Below are 16,394 nucleotides of genomic sequence, written 5' to 3' on the forward strand. Positions count from 1 at the left end.
CGTAATACCCTACGTCCTGTTTGGTGGTGTTGAATATTGCGCCCTGCGCTTGGGTGTTGAGCTGCCTGTAGGCGGCTCTCTGTTGGATCTCTCCCTCTTGGTGGCTCTAATTGCTCTTCTAGTTGCTCTGCCTATCTAGGTACCCCTGCCCTCCTTTATATATCCCAGGGGGCGGGATTTCTAGTAGGATTACAAGGTAGGAGTCCCAATTGGATTACAGCATATGAGTCCTAATAGGATTACAGCGGAATCCTAGTAGGAATCAGACTTCTTTTAGCTCTCGGGTAGATTTCTTGCGGTACCTAGGGGATCTATCCCTGACAAGCCCCCGAGCTCTTCATAGCTGAGTACTGCAGGCTCTTCGAGTACTTCTGAAGCAGTCTTCGACTTCTTTCGAAGCTCCGTCTTGAAATTCCTCTTCGAGTATTCTTTTAGCTGCATCGAAGCTATGAGGTGCTCATGCCCCGAATTCCTTCTTTTGTATGGGGTGCGATGAATAATCGCACTCCATATGGAGTAGCCCCCGAGCCTTAGGTTGAATCGAAGAATCAGGCTGAAGGTCAAATTAGTCTTGAGTCTTCTTTGCTTACTCTTCGAGTACTTTCGAAAAAATAAGTAGTCGATGCCACGTATCCCACAGCCCCCGAGTCTTGAATCCAAATCTAAACTTTGGAAAAAGGATCCAAGAATCGTGGCTTTGGTGTTACTCTTCGCCTTCTGCACAGTGAAACTCTTCACCTCCCGCTGGTTTATTTAACCGCGTGGTGACTTAAGGTTTCTTCTGCACTCTCAGTCTTCATATGAGTCATCTTCGAGTAGTTTTGCAGCGTCCAGCCCCCGAGCTTACGAGCCAGGAGAGCCGAAGGAGCCATGTCGAGTAGTGTGCATCGTCCAGCCCCCGAGCCTGGGAACTGGCGGAACCGTGATGGCACGCCTTGCTGCCTGAAGGGTTGTTGCCGAAGCTCGATCTGAAAAAAGATAATGCATACATTATGTAGCATAATGCAAAGATACCGAGTAGGACTCAGTAATAATGTGAAAAAGACACCAAAATTTATTCGGTGTGAAATTTGCTGTGTCGAGCTCTTTTTTCTTAGGCCATTTAAATCTCCCGAGTAGTCCACCCTTTACGTTCACTCGGTCCCAGTTTAGACTTCGCCCATAGCATGTACGAGTCGCTTAGGTCTTACGGCCTTCGCTCATATCATGTACGAGTTGCTTAGGTCTCTTACCTTCGCTCATATCATGTACGAGACGCTTAGGTCTCCTGCCTTCGCTCATACAGGACGGGTCGCTTAGGTCATGACTAGGGACTCGAGGTTTCACGGATTAAGGCATTTGCTACTCGAGTAGATTAGCGACCGTTAAGAGGAGACAACGAGCGGAAAGTAGTCGCCATGCGACAAATAGGATGCGCTGCGCGCAAAAGCAATCGACAAAGTGTAGCTCTGGAGGGTTTCATTGCCCATCGAGAGTAGTACACGGATAAGTAGTCGACGAAGTGTAGCTTTGGAGGGTTTCAATGCCCATCGAGAGACGTACACAGACAGGTAGCCGATCATGGTGTAGCCCCCGAGAGTTTCATACCCGTCGAGAGGCATACCCCAAAAGGTAGCCGATCTTGTGAAGAACAAGTCGGAAAAGGTATAAGTTACTTAGCTTGATTCGTGGACGAATGTCGACGAAGCCGTGGAGCTCGTGGATGGAGCTGCAACGGTTTGTTGATGAAGCTCGACTAGTCAGAGTCGATTCTGACTAGTTTTCAAGTCGAAACGAGTAGTTGATGTAGTCGTTGCTGTGAGGCTCGCCCTCGACTAGTTTTCAAGTCGAGACGAGTAGTCAAAGTAGTCGGCGGCGGGCCGCCGAGCCTTCTCGCGAGGTCGAAGTAGTCGAACTCGTCGCTACTGCATGCGGACATTGCGGCACAAGCCGAAGTTGAACCGGATCATCGAGGTCGGCGGCCGTGGTGCATCAACGCTGCAGTGCAAGGTGAAGTCGAGCCGAGTAGTCGAGGTCGATGTAGCCGTTTGCTGAAGGATCCAAACTCGAACTCGATGAATCGATCCGCCGATGCATATGCATGAAGTAGCAATCCGCCGCCTTGAGTGGATTAATGTTGATGAAGAGGTCCTTCAAATTCGCCCAATGATCGCGACGATCAGCCCCACGGTGGGCGCCAGCTGTCGGTGTTTTTACCGTCGGCCTACCTAGGGATACCCTAAGGTAGGTGTTTATTTGATGAGGGATCGTCGGATCTGGAACTTGAAGGTGAACGCAAGGACACAAGATACAGATTTAGACAGGTTCGGGCCGCTAGAGTAACGTAATACCCTACGTCCTGTTTGGTGGTGTTGAATATTGCGCCCTGCGCTTGGGTGTTGAGCTGCCTGTAGGCGGCTCTCTGTTGGATCTCTCCCTCTTGGTGGCTCTGATTGCTCTTCTAGTTGCTCTGCCTATCTAGGTACCCCTGCCCTCCTTTATATATCCCAGGGGGCGGGATTTCTAGTAGGATTACAAGGTAGGAGTCCCAATTGGATTACAGCATATGAGTCCTAATAGGATTATATCGGAATCCTAATAGGAATCAGACTTCTTTTAGCTCTCGGGTAGCTTTCTTGCGGTATCCAGGGGATCTATCCCTGACAATCACCATGTTGGTGTAGACCTTGTTTAATTCGTATTCAAAATTGGGTACACACGTTGAGGATAGTCACTATATGATAGTGTAGATCCCGCAGTAGTATTACGATACTATCTTGTGTAGGGCCAATATGATTTATGAATTAAGGTAATCACTGGAGAAGGTGTAGCCTTTAATTATTCCAAACTTTGATATGATATGCACGTTGAGGATGAGTATATATATCCTGCAGTAGTAATAAGATACTACCTTGCGTATGGCCAATATATAAATTTTAGAATTTTATATTGTACAAAATGATGAGGTGACACTTGTTTTTTTGCATATAATTTCGCTTGAATTAAGCGCATTGTTGCATGACATTTGGTGCTTAATCAAGATGAATTATTGTCGTTAAAATTGCAACAAGTAGCAAATTGCAAAACTAACAGACCACTATGTACTGTATGTTGTTCTAGTGATTGCATAGACACAAACACATTAAATAATAATAATATCCGGATCAAATTGGGTCTCAAGATTGAATATCCATTTGTAAAATGTAAAATTACACATGATGGTGCAATTTACAGAGACCATTTGACCGTTTGGATTCACTATGCACTGGTAGTCATTGTTCTTTACCAGATGCCCTTCTGGATTACCAGGGAAAAGTTTGCCTCTGATCTTTCTCTTTGCAGCAATCTTGTTTTTCTTGTTGGCCGGAGAATGAAATATTCCTGCATGTTTGTGGATTAGCAATGCAAGGACAAGATTAGGAAAGAATGTATAGACAAATTGAACTCGGGAATTGCTGTTCTTAATCTTCTTCATCTGTTCAGGCCAAATCTTTGTTGTTGATGAATGTACAGTCCTGTCTGTGGGGGGCTGCCAGTTCTTTTCCTGCGAACTGCAGTCGTCGTCGTGGCCTGTCCTGGGGACCGTGGGTGAGGTTTGAACACCTCTGCTCTTCTTTTTCTGATGGATGCTGGACGTCTTGGTCGCAGGGAACGGTCGCCGGTGACTGCGTGTTGCGCCGACATCGTCAATGGAGCGTACTCAGTTCTTGACTTCTTGATCTTCTTGATGTTCTGCGTGAGTAGCAGTGAAGAACAAGTACCGATGGCTAAAATATTAAAGTATTTGTGACAGTTCGTGTATTTGTAATGCTAGGCATATAATTTGTTAGTGTGAAATATGTGTTTGTTAGGTGTAAAGCTTGTGTGTGTTTATGTGAAACTTTTGAAAACTTAAAAGTGCAAGTAAAAAAAGGGTATTTTTGTAATTACAGAAAACCTAGGGTTGTTTTTGCAAAATGTGTTTGGATGGGAGGTAATTTCGAAATAAGTAAAGGGTGGTTTTGCAAACGTGTTTTTCATATTTTATTCCCTGTAAAAAAATATATATTTATCCAAAAGTTGCATTTGAAATGCATCTGTTGAAGTGGGTAAAAAGTTTGGGTAAAATGGTAAAAATAAGGGTGTTTATGTAATTTTATAAAAGTACAAGTCCTTTTATGCAAATGTTTCATTTACAAAAGTAATTTTCACGGTTACTCAGGGCTAAAGTGTAAAAAGTGCAAGTCATCATGACATGTCTATCCGATCATTATGACGATTCTATCCCGTCATTATGACATGTCATAAATGCTTGCATTTAGGTCCTGAATTTTATAAAATTTCATTCTTTAGGACAAACACAGTACAAATCCAACTTTTATTCAAAACTTCACGTATAAAAATATAAATTTTGAGTTTTTGAACTTGAGCCCTAAAGCAATGTTGTAGAGCTTGAAAAACTCTCCAACTTTCGTTTTGGGCATTTCTTTATTCGGGTTTTAGATCGATGGAAAATTTTACTTTACAAATAGGTCCCTGCAATTTTCTGATTTTGCGCTTAAGTCCTTGGGAAGTTCCAATTCCCTTTCTTCTCTGTTTTTCTTCTCCCTCTGCCTTATCTGTTCCCTGCCGTCTCCTTCTTTTCCTCCTCTCACGGGCAGCACACCTATCCCCTTCCTCTCTTCAACACAGGCAGTAGCAGCCACCGCAGCAGGCGACGGCGGCCGGCCCAGGCGGCAGCAGGCGGTGCGGGGCGCGCGGGGCCGGCGCGCAGCGGCAGCGGCCCCACGCGGGCGAGCCCGAGGAGCGGCGCGAGCTGCGGGCCCAGGCGGGGCGCTGGCGGGCGCGCGCGGCGGGCCCAGGCGCGCGGGAGCCAGGGAGCGGCGCTGGCTCGGCTCGCGGGCGTGCGCAGGCAGGCAGCTCGGCGCGGCTGGCGGCGAGGAGCCGGCGGTCCCAAGCGGTGCGCGTGGCTGGGCGGCCTGGCGTGGAAGCGCGGTGGCGCCAGAGCGAGGCGGGCGTGGATGCGCGCCGCTCGGGAGGCGCGCGGGTGGAGCGCAGGAGCGGCGCGGCTCCAGGTAGCAGACGTTGGCGCAACGGCTCGGCCCATGTGGAGGTGTGGCAGCGCGCGGCATTGGCGGAGCTAAGGCGCGTGGGCGAGTGGCTGTCGCTGGCGGCGTGCGGTAGTGCGGCGCAAGACCGGAGGCGCGCGGGCTGGCGGGTCCCAGGCAGGCGGACGCGCGCAGCTGCGGGCGTCAGCGCGGCAGAGCAGGAGCGGCCCGAGCGAGCGGCGTGAACTGAGCCGGTGAGCGCAGACACAGGGAGCCGGTGAGGATACGGCCGTGGCGCGAACGAGCGCGCGCAGGTGGAGTGGAGGCCGAGCAGGACGACGACGTGCAGGCGTGCGTGTGCGGATGCGAGACCGGCGGCACGTTGTGGAACGGTCTGCGCGAGCTTGAGCGCGGAGTTCGCGAATGCGGGAACGCGCAGGCACACGTATGTGGGAGTGTCGGCGAGGCTGTCGGTGATAGTGCAGGAGTGACGATGGCGGCTGTTATTCAGGGACGCGAACCCAATCATCAGGCCGGCGCCGACGCTAGCAAGCACGGGGAGGAGGCGGTCGCCAGTTCAGGGGCACCGCCATCAATGGAGCACGCCCGACGAAGACCGACGAATTGAAAGGAAGGATGCGAGCTCGCTCGCTCATGAGATGCACGAGGAGCGGCGAGCCGAAAGGAAAGGCGGCAACGCGGAGGTGGCGACCGGGTGCAATGAGCTCGGAGGAGCCACGCACGGCGAGTTCCCTTCATCCGTGCGGAAGTCGAGGCAAAGAGGGTGAGTGTGGCGCGGCGAGGCGAAAGCGAAGGTCCGGACGGATTTGGACTAGCACGTCCACGGATACGAGCGAGAGTGCTCTACCGGTGACCGGCTCGACTCGATTCAGCAAGCGCGTGCGTGTACAAGACAACAGGCCATCTTCCACCCACGGCAACCATCCCCGACAAACTTCTTCGTCATCCTCAGGATCTCGTCATCGTCGAGCTCATCTTATCGTCGCCAATCCTATTCACCGCGGGAATTTACTTTCCGCGTATTCTTCTCCACGACTAAGTCTACCCCAAGGTTTGCCCTAATCCAATGAATCTTTCTAATGCCGGCAATTCCTTTGTCGAGATATCGTCGTTAACTTTCTGTTATCTGTTTTTCTGGACCAGGGACTTGATTGCTATGTTTTAGAAAGTTCTAGGGTGTTCTTTGTAAAATTTCCAAAGCTTTCTGTATTTCAAATCGATGAACTTCTACATTTTATAGATTTTCGTAAGAAGTTCATAAAAATGTAAAATCAGTTTTGTTTGAAACCCTAAGTCAAACTCTACAAGTTTTATGTTGTGCTCTTGAATTAAAAGCCTTGATTTGTAGTCTAGGTTAAATATTAGGAAATGTATGCTTGATTTGTGTCTTTTGTGTTATGCATGTGTTGTAGCTAGGTATAGATTATAAAATGTGTGTTTCAAGTGGAAAAGTGTGATAATTAGTTAATCCATCACACAAACATTCATATCCCTACCATCAAGACACTGTCCTCGTCTTAATTGCTATTTCCTTGAGTTCCATGTCGTATAAAGATCCTTGTTAGTTCAGGTATATCTGCTGCTTAGCTGATACATCTCTGTAGCTGTGCTTCAGTGTCGGCTATTAGCTCAGCCGCTAAGCACCCTTTTCCTTGAGTCTAGGATGTTTCTGCGTAACAGCTGTCAGCCGATACATTTCTTTTGATATGTTTCTACCATCGGCTGGTTAACTGAAACGGTTGTTATCTTTCTAATATCGGCTACTGCCAGTAATACTTCTGTTGTCCTGTCCTACCTCAACTGCCACGCAGCTGATCAATTTAAAGTGCACACACAATCTTAGGGTTCTTGCCATCGGCCGACCCAAGCCGATTCTAGTCGTTTTTCGTATCAGTCAAACACGGCCGATCGATCCTTAGTTTCCGTTTCCTTATCTACATACTCCTATCAGTCGATTTATCGACTGAAAGATTGGATATACGTCACTCAATTGTTGTGTTGACGTAATCAAGTCGATATAACCACACTTAGTTACCTAGAGTAACACTTAAGCACATCTCAGTTAAGACAACTGTTTTAGGAATCATCCTTCTGCCAGGGTAATCGATGCTTTTATCGATCACCTAGGAAATCGACGCACCATTCCATCGGCTAAACCCTCATTGTTTCCAATCGGCTCTGTTGCAATCTTCAGCAAGTAGCCGATCATAATTAGATGTCCTCTTAAAGCTCTATCTAAGTTTAGTTTCAGATCTTTTTGCGTGTTAGGTGAATAGTGTGTTATATGAATGCTAAATTGCAATTGTATTGGGAAGTAAAGTAGTGTTATGTGCACACTTTGAATGAAATGTTGCATTGCATGTAGATACGACTACGTTCGGTAACGGTACCTGCGAGATCTCCCCGGAGTCTACGGAAGATGTTCCTGAAGACCAAAGGAATGTCACCAAGGGAATATCAGAAGCCCCGAACCAAAGTTCGGAAGATATTAACATTTCTGACTTCAGTCCCACCAGTAAAGGCAAGCCCCGGACATATCCCATTATTTTATTTACACTACAATCTATAACTATCTGTATTATATCTTGCATTAGGTCTAGGAGTTGTGATGAAACCCTAGATGCATGAATCTTAGGAATCCAATGTAATGCTCCCGAGTCCTTATCGGATAGATGCTCCGCTGATAGGACCGGTAGAAGTCGAGTGATTTCCTGTCACTCGCGCGATATAGGAGTTGCATGTTTACATTATTGCAGTCACTATAAGGATGACGGACAGGGTCATGTGCTGTATCATGACCTGGAAGTTTACCCTGTCTGTTTTGATAAAAGCTTTAAGGCCGAAATGTATGGTAGTGGTGGCTAAGCGTTTGAACAGTACTAGCCACATGCCGTGAAATGGTGTAAAGCGGTAAGCCTAGTAACCGATCGGCCCGGCAAGTGGGTATATTTCCACCACTCGAATTTTATGTTATGTTCACACGCACCGACCTGTGGGAGTACGTTCTGCATGGCAGACAGGAATACGGGTTTTGTAGTCGCGCTACAGACGTATGTCCTGCACGAGTGATGTGCGTACGGTCCTGCAAGTCGCTTGAGGTGGCCTGCCCACAAGTCGGAATGAAAGGTAAACGGTTGCTTCGGAAAGCCCTGCCGGTAATCCCAAGCGTGTGTGTTAGGTCTACCTTGCAAGGTTAAATTCGATTCGAATCGTCCGCCTCTCACGAAGCTTGAGATTGCTTATCACTTCTGCCACATTAAGTAAATAAACGTAAATGTTGATGAGATAATCTTGATGGATGATAATCACTACCTTGCTTGCTTAGTGTAGGTGCTAACCTTGAATGGCTAATCAAGTTAGAACCTGAAAGTTAAAATCTGAAAGTAGTTCATACTCTTTGTTACTTTTCAGCTGAAAATAAACCCAGAGCCTTTGCAATGCCTTCATAAGTCTAGTTACGGGCTAAAGTATACCCAACCCCGGGTAAGCCTTGCTGAGTATTAGTATACTCAGCCTTGCTAGTTTTATGTTTTTCAGGTTAAGTTTTTGAAGACCCTACTCTTCCCTGGCCTTGGCCCTGTGCTCTTCCAGATGATTGGTCCGTGGAATAGAATCCGTCCCCGACCAACATTGGTGATACCGAGTGATGTCGTGCCTGGGCTTAGCATGACATCCGTCTTAACGACGTGTTGTAATCGTCGCGTATGTTTTCCGCTGCCAAAACCATAGCTTTAATGGTTTGTAATCCTTTTCTCTTAATTTGAAACTTCGTACTTCTTTTGGAAACTCTTATAATGTAAATCCCTGTGATGTAAAAATGTGATGGTAATTGTATCTCTGGACTCACCTTCGAGTGAGGTAACCTTATTTGATCCTGTGTATCGGTGGTTTATCGGGACGTTACCCGACAGGCCAAGGGATTATACCGTTTGAAGCACGTTGGAGCCCTCAGGAATGGACTCACGTACTTGAGCCGGTATAATTCAGGTTGGTTCTGCCACAGCTGGTATCAGAGCTATAAGGTTACCCTAGAGATACATTTTACCTTAAAAATGCTTTCAGTATAAAAGTTTGACCAACAAAATGTTTGGCAAAGCCGCGTTGGATTCGTTAAGGATTATGCCTAGTCCGTAAAGCCCTAGGGTAATGTTTATGAGGGAAATAGAGGTGGCTATATATATATAATCCTAACTACCAGCATTACCTTCCTGTCAAAACTTAAATTCATGCACAACCCAACCTTACTTTCTGTAACGACATCTTCGATGGTGAGGTAAGGAGGTAAGGATCCTCAGCCAACTGAGGGAGCTTGGCCTTCCCGTCGGTGATGCGAACCGAACGCTGTTTCTCAAGCAGTGGCCTACTTGAGATGCTGCCAATATACCAACTTAGGTTGATTATATTGGGAGTATATGGTTCGGCGCAGGGTATGGCGATCGCAGATCATACCCCCGCATTTTGCGGTACCCCCGTGAATACGTTATCTCGATAACGTATGTTAACGTTGTCTGTACGGCGGTAATTGTACAGATGCTGTTTCTATAGTGAACAGTAATGATTGGGGGCGCTTTCATGACATGCTGGCATGAAGGTTCAATATATATATATTGTGATTTTCTGCAGGTATGCTAACCTCGTTACGTAAGCTTGAACGTAAGAACGACTAGTATATATATAGGGAGAGACGTATCTATATGATGCCACCGTACTTAACCATGTAAGACCAAGATTACTTGGCAGTTATTTTTGGTTGTGAGGACGTGTACAACGTGCATGCATCCTGACATTTTGGATTGATTCGATTGCCTTGTTTGTTACGTTGATATACTGAAATATGTGCTTGTATCTGAATGCTTGCCTAGACTTTGTGTTGTAGGAGCCAACATAATCTGCTAGTTTGAACCTTATCGCCGATCTTAGCTCGACAGCTAAATCAAACCCTTGATTTCGCTTTGAATCTGCTTTGGCAGAAACATTGAGTTTCTTCTTTGATGGTTAAACCTTGATGGTTATCATCAAATCCTTCAATCCATCATTTAGTGATCTATCTATCCTCTCTTGGTGTTGTACCGTATATCGTTGACTAATCTGGTTACAACATCTGAGAGCTGTACCTTCAATTTTTTTTTTTTGCTCAGATGATTTTGGATAAATTAAAAAGATGTATGACAATAATTACATTTTGCATACAATTCTCCCGGCAAAAAGTCATGCATCATAACATATACCATTTTGGTCAATGCATGGTGTTGCATCATCATCGAAAGCCCGTAGACTAACTAACGAGTGTGCCTCCTGTACAGCTTTAGGTTGTCTTCGGCTTCTTAAGACCTATCTTGTTGCTGTTGGCACTATAAGGTTGTTATTCCTCTTTTGTGGTGGTGTTTAATCACATGACCATGATGCCGTGTCGGAACCTAAGGCCTCATGTGCGCTGCAGCCATATGATTGAGCCATTAGGGGCGCACTGGTGACTAGGTCTATGTGATGTAACCCCACTGCAATCTCTTCTTATGCAGTCTTACTAGTGTCCTAACTTCAAATCCTTGTCTAAGGATATAGGACTATCCAGGTGTTAGCTACGAGAGAACGGTTGTAGGGTGCGAGTCACATGCATCATCAACTCATGAGGGTATGCATCATACTTCATGCATTTCAAACGTGCATACATTGCAAATATCATCATCCTTGCATCATAGTGTATGCATCATTTGGTCAGCATCATGGTAATGCATTGTATCATATGCACCATCTCGGTCGTGCATGGAGTCCTCCATCCTCATGTTGCACCATCATCGCAATCATACATCTCAACAGTGCATCATGTTCATGGTTATATACCGAGCATTGCACTCTGAATTGGAGCATCTTATCATTATCCCTTGATTGCATCAGCATCAATAGGCATGTTTTACAATCAATATCATCTAAATCATTCAGATAATAAACTCTGAGCAAGAATGTTTCAAACATCACTCATCAATCTCTCGTACTATCTTCACTTGCTATCCATAAGTTTTCTGATGAATATCACCGATATTTATCGTCCTCATGTTGTGATTTCCTGTTGTGATCTCGATTCTTGAAAAACTTGATCACCTTTTTCTCTCTTTTCTCGTCAAACTCATCCATATACCATCTGTCCACGTTTTCGATATACTTATCTTCTCATATTCCAACGACTTTTATTTCTCTGGTATGATTGTTTCCTGTTACTCTTAATGTATGATTTGCTTCTCTTCCCTTAAAAGTCTTTCGTCCGAATCTCGGGACGAGATTCTTTTTAGGGGGGGAGGCTGTGACAGTTCGTGTATTTGTAATGCTAGGCATATAATTTGTTAGTGTGAAATATGTGTTTGTTAGGTGTAAAGCTTGTGTGTGTTTATGTGAAACTTTTGAAAACTTAAAAGTGCAAGTAAAAAAAGGGTATTTTTGTAATTACAGAAAACCTAGGGTTGTTTTTGCAAAATGTGTTTGGATGGGAGGTAATTTCGAAATAAGTAAAGGGTGGTTTTGCAAACGTGTTTTTCATATTTTATTCCCTGTAAAAAAATATATATTTATCCAAAAGTTGCATTTGAAATGCATCTGTTGAAGTGGGTAAAAAGTTTGGGTAAAATGGTAAAAATAAGGGTGTTTATGTAATTTTATAAAAGTACAAGTCCTTTTATGCAAATGTTTCATTTACAAAAGTAATTTTCACGGTTACTCAGGGCTAAAGTGTAAAAAGTGCAAGTCATCATGACATGTCTATCCGATCATTATGACGATTCTATCCCGTCATTATGACATGTCATAAATGCTTGCATTTAGGTCCTGAATTTTATAAAATTTCATTCTTTAGGACAAACACAGTACAAATCCAACTTTTATTCAAAACTTCACGTATAAAAATATAAATTTTGAGTTTTTGAACTTGAGCCCTAAAGCAATGTTGTAGAGCTTGAAAAACTCTCCAACTTTCGTTTTGGGCATTTCTTTATTCGGGTTTTAGATCGATGGAAAATTTTACTTTACAAATAGGTCCCTGCAATTTTCTGATTTTGCGCTTAAGTCCTTGGGAAGTTCCAATTCCCTTTCTTCTCTGTTTTTCTTCTCCCTCTGCCTTATCTGTTCCCTGCCGTCTCCTTCTTTTCCTCCTCTCACGGGCAGCACACCTATCCCCTTCCTCTCTTCAACACAGGCAGTAGCAGCCACCGCAGCAGGCGACGGCGGCCGGCCCAGGCGGCAGCAGGCGGTGCGGGGCGCGCGGGGCCGGCGCGCAGCGGCAGCGGCCCCACGCGGGCGAGCCCGAGGAGCGGCGCGAGCTGCGGGCCCAGGCGGGGCGCTGGCGGGCGCGCGCGGCGGGCCCAGGCGCGCGGGAGCCAGGGAGCGGCGCTGGCTCGGCTCGCGGGCGTGCGCAGGCAGGCAGCTCGGCGCGGCTGGCGGCGAGGAGCCGGCGGTCCCAAGCGGTGCGCGTGGCTGGGCGGCCTGGCGTGGAAGCGCGGTGGCGCCAGAGCGAGGCGGGCGTGGATGCGCGCCGCTCGGGAGGCGCGCGGGTGGAGCGCAGGAGCGGCGCGGCTCCAGGTAGCAGACGTTGGCGCAACGGCTCGGCCCATGTGGAGGTGTGGCAGCGCGCGGCATTGGCGGAGCTAAGGCGCGTGGGCGAGTGGCTGTCGCTGGCGGCGTGCGGTAGTGCGGCGCAAGACCGGAGGCGCGCGGGCTGGCGGGTCCCAGGCAGGCGGACGCGCGCAGCTGCGGGCGTCAGCGCGGCAGAGCAGGAGCGGCCCGAGCGAGCGGCGTGAACTGAGCCGGTGAGCGCAGACACAGGGAGCCGGTGAGGATACGGCCGTGGCGCGAACGAGCGCGCGCAGGTGGAGTGGAGGCCGAGCAGGACGACGACGTGCAGGCGTGCGTGTGCGGATGCGAGACCGGCGGCACGTTGTGGAACGGTCTGCGCGAGCTTGAGCGCGGAGTTCGCGAATGCGGGAACGCGCAGGCACACGTATGTGGGAGTGTCGGCGAGGCTGTCGGTGATAGTGCAGGAGTGACGATGGCGGCTGTTATTCAGGGACGCGAACCCAATCATCAGGCCGGCGCCGACGCTAGCAAGCACGGGGAGGAGGCGGTCGCCAGTTCAGGGGCACCGCCATCAATGGAGCACGCCCGACGAAGACCGACGAATTGAAAGGAAGGATGCGAGCTCGCTCGCTCATGAGATGCACGAGGAGCGGCGAGCCGAAAGGAAAGGCGGCAACGCGGAGGTGGCGACCGGGTGCAATGAGCTCGGAGGAGCCACGCACGGCGAGTTCCCTTCATCCGTGCGGAAGTCGAGGCAAAGAGGGTGAGTGTGGCGCGGCGAGGCGAAAGCGAAGGTCCGGACGGATTTGGACTAGCACGTCCACGGATACGAGCGAGAGTGCTCTACCGGTGACCGGCTCGACTCGATTCAGCAAGCGCGTGCGTGTACAAGACAACAGGCCATCTTCCACCCACGGCAACCATCCCCGACAAACTTCTTCGTCATCCTCAGGATCTCGTCATCGTCGAGCTCATCTTATCGTCGCCAATCCTATTCACCGCGGGAATTTACTTTCCGCGTATTCTTCTCCACGACTAAGTCTACCCCAAGGTTTGCCCTAATCCAATGAATCTTTCTAATGCCGGCAATTCCTTTGTCGAGATATCGTCGTTAACTTTCTGTTATCTGTTTTTCTGGACCAGGGACTTGATTGCTATGTTTTAGAAAGTTCTAGGGTGTTCTTTGTAAAATTTCCAAAGCTTTCTGTATTTCAAATCGATGAACTTCTACATTTTATAGATTTTCGTAAGAAGTTCATAAAAATGTAAAATCAGTTTTGTTTGAAACCCTAAGTCAAACTCTACAAGTTTTATGTTGTGCTCTTGAATTAAAAGCCTTGATTTGTAGTCTAGGTTAAATATTAGGAAATGTATGCTTGATTTGTGTCTTTTGTGTTATGCATGTGTTGTAGCTAGGTATAGATTATAAAATGTGTGTTTCAAGTGGAAAAGTGTGATAATTAGTTAATCCATCACACAAACATTCATATCCCTACCATCAAGACACTGTCCTCGTCTTAATTGCTATTTCCTTGAGTTCCATGTCGTATAAAGATCCTTGTTAGTTCAGGTATATCTGCTGCTTAGCTGATACATCTCTGTAGCTGTGCTTCAGTGTCGGCTATTAGCTCAGCCGCTAAGCACCCTTTTCCTTGAGTCTAGGATGTTTCTGCGTAACAGCTGTCAGCCGATACATTTCTTTTGATATGTTTCTACCATCGGCTGGTTAACTGAAACGGTTGTTATCTTTCTAATATCGGCTACTGCCAGTAATACTTCTGTTGTCCTGTCCTACCTCAACTGCCACGCAGCTGATCAATTTAAAGTGCACACACAATCTTAGGGTTCTTGCCATCGGCCGACCCAAGCCGATTCTAGTCGTTTTTCGTATCAGTCAAACACGGCCGATCGATCCTTAGTTTCCGTTTCCTTATCTACATACTCCTATCAGTCGATTTATCGACTGAAAGATTGGATATACGTCACTCAATTGTTGTGTTGACGTAATCAAGTCGATATAACCACACTTAGTTACCTAGAGTAACACTTAAGCACATCTCAGTTAAGACAACTGTTTTAGGAATCATCCTTCTGCCAGGGTAATCGATGCTTTTATCGATCACCTAGGAAATCGACGCACCATTCCATCGGCTAAACCCTCATTGTTTCCAATCGGCTCTGTTGCAATCTTCAGCAAGTAGCCGATCATAATTAGATGTCCTCTTAAAGCTCTATCTAAGTTTAGTTTCAGATCTTTTTGCGTGTTAGGTGAATAGTGTGTTATATGAATGCTAAATTGCAATTGTATTGGGAAGTAAAGTAGTGTTATGTGCACACTTTGAATGAAATGTTGCATTGCATGTAGATACGACTACGTTCGGTAACGGTACCTGCGAGATCTCCCCGGAGTCTACGGAAGATGTTCCTGAAGACCAAAGGAATGTCACCAAGGGAATATCAGAAGCCCCGAACCAAAGTTCGGAAGATATTAACATTTCTGACTTCAGTCCCACCAGTAAAGGCAAGCCCCGGACATATCCCATTATTTTATTTACACTACAATCTATAACTATCTGTATTATATCTTGCATTAGGTCTAGGAGTTGTGATGAAACCCTAGATGCATGAATCTTAGGAATCCAATGTAATGCTCCCGAGTCCTTATCGGATAGATGCTCCGCTGATAGGACCGGTAGAAGTCGAGTGATTTCCTGTCACTCGCGCGATATAGGAGTTGCATGTTTACATTATTGCAGTCACTATAAGGATGACGGACAGGGTCATGTGCTGTATCATGACCTGGAAGTTTACCCTGTCTGTTTTGATAAAAGCTTTAAGGCCGAAATGTATGGTAGTGGTGGCTAAGCGTTTGAACAGTACTAGCCACATGCCGTGAAATGGTGTAAAGCGGTAAGCCTAGTAACCGATCGGCCCGGCAAGTGGGTATATTTCCACCACTCGAATTTTATGTTATGTTCACACGCACCGACCTGTGGGAGTACGTTCTGCATGGCAGACAGGAATACGGGTTTTGTAGTCGCGCTACAGACGTATGTCCTGCACGAGTGATGTGCGTACGGTCCTGCAAGTCGCTTGAGGTGGCCTGCCCACAAGTCGGAATGAAAGGTAAACGGTTGCTTCGGAAAGCCCTGCCGGTAATCCCAAGCGTGTGTGTTAGGTCTACCTTGCAAGGTTAAATTCGATTCGAATCGTCCGCCTCTCACGAAGCTTGAGATTGCTTATCACTTCTGCCACATTAAGTAAATAAACGTAAATGTTGATGAGATAATCTTGATGGATGATAATCACTACCTTGCTTGCTTAGTGTAGGTGCTAACCTTGAATGGCTAATCAAGTTAGAACCTGAAAGTTAAAATCTGAAAGTAGTTCATACTCTTTGTTACTTTTCAGCTGAAAATAAACCCAGAGCCTTTGCAATGCCTTCATAAGTCTAGTTACGGGCTAAAGTATACCCAACCCCGGGTAAGCCTTGCTGAGTATTAGTATACTCAGCCTTGCTAGTTTTATGTTTTTCAGGTTAAGTTTTTGAAGACCCTACTCTTCCCTGGCCTTGGCCCTGTGCTCTTCCAGATGATTGGTCCGTGGAATAGAATCCGTCCCCGACCAACATTGGTGATACCGAGTGATGTCGTGCCTGGGCTTAGCATGACATCCGTCTTAACGACGTGTTGTAATCGTCGCGTATGTTTTCCGCTGCCAAAACCATAGCTTTAATGGTTTGTAATCCTTTTCTCTTAATTTGAAACTTCGTACTTCTTTTGGAAACTCTTATAATGTAAATCCCTG

This window comes from Panicum hallii, chromosome 9 (assembly GCF_002211085.1).
Source record: "Panicum hallii strain FIL2 chromosome 9, PHallii_v3.1, whole genome shotgun sequence".
Lineage (NCBI taxonomy): Eukaryota > Viridiplantae > Streptophyta > Magnoliopsida > Poales > Poaceae > Panicum > Panicum hallii.